This window comes from Oryctolagus cuniculus, unplaced genomic scaffold, assembly GCF_964237555.1.
Source record: "Oryctolagus cuniculus unplaced genomic scaffold, mOryCun1.1 SCAFFOLD_50, whole genome shotgun sequence".
Classification (NCBI taxonomy): domain Eukaryota; kingdom Metazoa; phylum Chordata; class Mammalia; order Lagomorpha; family Leporidae; genus Oryctolagus; species Oryctolagus cuniculus.
Window position 1 is genome coordinate 1,024,806 of NW_027208298.1, and position 5,534 is coordinate 1,030,339.

Sequence of the window (5,534 nt, forward strand, 5' to 3'; positions counted from 1 at the left end):
TAATGTTTTACAAATTCCTAACAGGGATCACTTTTCAGTTAAAATTATAACACCGAAGAATAATTGTGTGTTAATTACAGAGTTCACCAATAGTACTTGAACCAAAAAATACTAAAATGGATAATGTATTATATTGTACATCAACAGTCGGGAATATGGCTGATCAGGTCACCATTTCTCATAGAGTCCATTTCACTTCAACATGTTTCCTGTTTGGTGCTCAGTTAGTTGTCACCGATCAGGGAGAACATATGATATTTGTCCCTCTGCTTCTGGCTTAATTCACTGAGCATAATGTTTTCCATATTCCTTCATTTTGTTGCAAATGACCGGATTTCATTGTTTTTGACTGCTATGTAGTATTCTATGGAGTACGTGTCCCATTATTTCTTTATCCATTTTACTGTTGATGGGCATTTAGGCTGATTCCAGGTCTTAGCTATTGTGAATTGAGCTGCAATAAACATTAAGGTGCAGACGGCTTTTTTGTTTGCCAATTTAATTTCCTTTGGTTAAATTCCAAGGTTTGGAAAGCTGGGTTGTATGCTAGGGTTTTACTCATGTTTCTGAGGAGTCCCCTGTCTGACTTGCATAGTGACTTTACCAGTTTGCATTCCCACCAACAGTGGGTTAGTGTCCCTTTTTCCCCACATCCTCGCCTGCATGTGTTGTTGGAAGATTTCTGTATGTGATCCAATCTCACCGGAGTGTTGTGAAATCTCATTGTGGTTTTGCTTTGATTTTCCCTGTTTGCTAGTGATCCTGAACATTTTTCCATGTGCCTGTTAGCCATTTGGATTTCCTCTGTTGAAAAATGTCTATTGAGGTCCTTGGCCCATCTCTCAAGTGATCTGTAGTAGCACCTTGACAGTAGGCAATCCATTTTGTAGCACTTGAGACTCCATTCTGGGAAAGCACCCCTCCCCCACACTGTGAGACTCTGGTCTGAAACTATGATCTCAAATATTCGGACAATAGCAGTACACTACATCACCCTTGGAAGAGCACAAAAACCCCCTAGCATGATTGCTCAAGCTTGAAAGTAGAAAGGTTGCACCTGGGTTAATGATAAATATGTGATTTGTCTATGTCTTACCTATAATTTGGATTAATGTCAAGATCATAATTGATAATTGTACGATTGTAACTAGTATTGTCAAGATTATAATGGATATTAATTTCACTTAGGACTTTTTTTATGTTGACCCCAGTAACTATGTACTCTCTTTTGATTTTAGCAACCGTGTATCCCCCCTCCTGATTCTGTGGTTTTTGCCTTTATAAACCCTGTGCTTTAGTTCCTCGGGGCTCCTTTGTTCTTGCACGTTCAGAGAGCCCCAGCATGCTGGATCAATAAACCCTTAACCCTTTGCTGATTGCATGAGAGAGTCTCTTGGAGTCATTCTTGGGGGTGGCGGACATTTTTTTAAACTCTAACAGACCCTCTGTTAACAAGAGCCAACAGGAAATACAGGATCCCTTCCCTCCCGGCCTGCCTTGGCCGAAGCCACCACCCTGCGGGGCTGGATGCTGGAAGAGTCCTGGGTGTGTGTGGACTCAGGACAGGGCAGCCTCCTTCTGTGGTTGCTGGGCTTGTGAATGCTGCAGGATCTTTTGGCTTTCCACGTCTCTTAAATTCTTTTCAACTATTTTGCGTACATGGCTCAGTGCACTCCCCTCTTTGCCTTTACAGTTTTCCACTTGATATGGGGGTGTAATAACAACTTCTTCCATAGCTACAATGTTTTTTTCTTGCCACTTACAGTCTTTATTGGTCTTGTGGATGGTCTGGAAGAGCTGCTGGCCCTCTAGGGAGACACCAGCACTGATGGCATAGGCCTGGCTCAGCTTCTTGTCCTTCTCCGTCCACGCTTTGCTGGCAAGCTTACTGATATTGAGTGAAGCTAAGGGAGGAGGGGTTTCTGTGCGGTCGTTCATAATTTCCACTTCTGAAACATACTGTAAGTTTATGAGCAAGATGTCTGTGTGGTTGGGCTTTCCGCTGGAAGAGGGACATTTTAAAGCCAGCATTTTGGACTGGTAGTCGAAGGCTACCACCTCGCCCTGCAACCGCTGCTCCTGGCATGTCTGGCACGACACCTGGCTCCCATCGCTGAAGTACTCGTACCAAGGAGCTGCCATCTTGGGAGAGCAGCCGCAGCCAGCCTGAAGTAAGCATTCTAAACATTAAGGAAATGTATTTCCCCTGTTGAATCATAGAAACTTTGGATTTGTTTAAAATCTATTAAGAAAACCTGCTTATCTAAATAATTTTTAGATGTCAATTTATAGAAAGAGGGACTGCAATACTCAGGTAAGTTTAATTGGAGAGAAAGAATACCCTTGGACCTGGGATGCAGTCAGGTCCTCACACATCCTGGGGAAGAAACTCAGAATCATGCACAAGGACGATTCAAATCCTGGCATCAGGAGAGACAATTCACAGATGCCCATCTCCACGCATCCTTTATAATCTATTTCCCAGTCACAGGCACAGAGCATCAGGGCAGGGTGCTTTCCTGATTTCCTGGGATGGAGAGGGATAAAGCAATAAAATGACCAGAGGTCTGACCTTTCCTGACAACAGAGACACAAAGGCGAGTTCTTGGCAAAGTGACTGACTTAGAAATGTCTCAATTTGGCTACTAGCTGTGTCTTTGAATCACTAGACTGTCACACACATTAAATAGGCTGAGGACACAGCTATTCTGGGACTTGATTGTGCCCTACACATAGACCAGTTCTCCCTGCAGAGGGCTGACCCTGCAGACAGTATCTACCCCATGTTCTCCCTATTTCAGCTGACACTCTGGTCTCTGACTCAATGCTGGAGATATCTTGACATGTCATCATCTCTGATTTTTCTCTACCTACAGCTTTACCACTTGCATACTTCAGTGGATCTGAAGGTCAGCAGCTGCCAAAATTCTCTGAAGATAAATGTCTACAAAGATGGTCTGTAGAAAGAGGTACAACTCGATGCTTATATTCAAGCCAGAAAATACAGTGTCAGCATTTTGGCAAATTGAAGATCGTGTGTATGTGTTAGGTATCATTGTGACTGCATGTGAGTGTATTTTTGTGCCTGTGTGTTCTGTCCCTATTGGTAATTCTGAAAAATGTATTGGAGGAAGGCATACCAATGAAATCAGAGGTCCTCACCCTTGTTGTGCTTCCATAGAATTTCCCATTTGCTCTCCAGCCTTTTAGAAGCAGAGGGCAGGTATCAAGATTTTTGTGTCCACCCCATGAGCACATCCCTTTGATCCAACTCTTGGGGTCTTGGCATGGGTGAGACTGTTGGGACCCAGAACCACTACTGCCACTGTCCAGATCTGCCTGGAGAGGTGCTATCTATTCTGATATATGCACTACCTCATTAAATGTTGTTGCCTTTCTCATCATTGTTCCATCTAATGCCTGACAATCTAGAACCTCTATTTCACTTTGTTACACTTTGGAATGAGCTTCTTTCACTGCCCAATATTTCCCTGTTTACCAAGGTTGTAGCTTGTATCATTGTGTTGATGTTTTCCTCATAACACTTAGGCCTACTTTTTGTATTAGTATATTTCTGTTTGCTCTTAATAAGACAGGATTTTAATGAGTGTATATTCTTCAGTCTTCAGGTTTTCTACTAACTTTATGCATGGTATAGAATAGCTGACAACTTCCCATTTGGGGAAAGCAGATTAAGTTATTCAATATTCAGCTGATAGCAAGTGCTAAAAGTAACCCTGGGGTGAACAAATATATCCTCCATAATAAAAAAGTGTATCACTGAGGTAAAATGATTAAAGAAAAATTTAATTCATCACTCCTATCATTAAAATAAATATAATGACACATTGGAAGACTCCGTTGCATAATTATTTTTTTTGACAGGCAGAGTTAGACAGTGAGAGAGAGAGACAGAGAGAAAGGTCTTCCTTTTTCCATTGGTTCACTCCCCAAGCGGCCGCAATGGTCAGCACGTTGTGGCCAGTATGCTGCACCAATCTGAAGCCAGGAGCCAGGTGCTTCACCCTGGTCTCCCATGTGGTTGCAGGGCCCAAGGACATGGTCCATCCCCCACTGCACTCCTGGGCCACAGCAGAGAGCTGGACTGGAAGAGGAGCAACTGGGACAGAATCCGGTGCCCCAACTGGGACTAGAACCTGGGGTGCTGGCACTGCAGGCAGAGGATTAGCCTAGTGAGCCGTGGCACCAGCCCATAGCATAATTTTGGTACCACATTTATTTAGTGTCCAACAAGTAATTTCTCCTTGTGAACAGAACACCAATTTTGGTTCAGGTGTGTATGGGAAAGCAATATTTGTTTAGAACACAGAAAAAAATTTTTAATAGATATGTAATGATACTATGTGCAACATAATATGACAAAATAGGAAAGTATCTTTATGCTAAAAAGGAAACACTGTCATCTTGATACTGTAAAAATTTTCATATGATGGAGCAAAAGTGCTATGGCACTTTATTATTTAATTCAACACTGAAAACTAAGAATCAATGTACTCCAACTGAAAAATGATTGGATAAATGTATTTCTCCCTGCATAGTGAACAAGTAACAGTTTACTTGACATTCAAATTATGGATGAAATGTAGGAAATTAGAAAAGTCCAGATTTCCAAGGAAAGGGGAACAAAGAAATTCATAGAGAGAAAACAGAACATCTGTTCTCTTCTTCACAATAACATAAACACATTTTAAATTGCAAAAATTCATATTTTTGCCTAAGAAATATGGCAATCTATAGTGAAGGTTCCATTGTAAAATGTGAAAAGACATAGATAAACTCAGTACCCAGGAAATCAATAAATGAAGATGAAGTGAACATTGTGAATTATCTGACTGCTTGAAGCCCTGAATTGGATGCATTTATTTCACTGAAAATGTAAATTTGGGGCTGGCACTGTGGCATAGCGGGTAAAGCCAATGCCTGCAGTGCTGGCATCCCAAAAGATTGCTGGTTCAAGTCCCAGTTGCTCCACTTCTGATCCAGCTCTCTGCTATGGCCTGGCAAAGCAGTGGAAGAAGGTCCAAGTCCTTGGGCCCCTGCACCTGCATGGGAGATCTGGAAGAAGCTCCTGACTACTGGCTTCTGATAGGTGTAGCTCTGGCTGTTGTGGCTAATAGAGGAGTGGACCAGTGGATTGAAGACCTCTCTCTCTCTCTCTCTCTCCCTTTCTGTCCTTCATTCTCTGTGTAACTCTTTCAAATTAATAAACAGATCTTAAAAAAAAGAAAATCTAACTTAAGAATCCTAATTTGAAAAGAGTTGATATATTCGAGTATAAAATCTTCAAAGAGCCTACAAAAAAGAACATAATTAGCTAGTTTTAGAAAATATTTCCTTTTTTAAAAATTAATATAAAATAAATAAATGAATTATGAAATGGATATTTAAGAAATATTCATTAAAAAGCAAGCCATTAAGAAATGTCATGAAGAAGTCATATGATAGAAAATACTACTATACTGACTATACTTTTATAAGTTATATTAGTCTAAAATTTTAACACTCAACATATT

At 41.0% G+C, this 5,534-nt stretch overlaps 1 pseudogene; it reads right to left on the reverse strand.

Moving 5' to 3' along the window:
- Nucleotides 1–1,557: 1,557 nt before the first annotated feature.
- Nucleotides 1,558–2,142, reverse strand: LOC100349973 (protein LSM12 pseudogene; annotated as a pseudogene).
- Nucleotides 2,143–5,534: the final 3,392 nt, after the last annotated feature.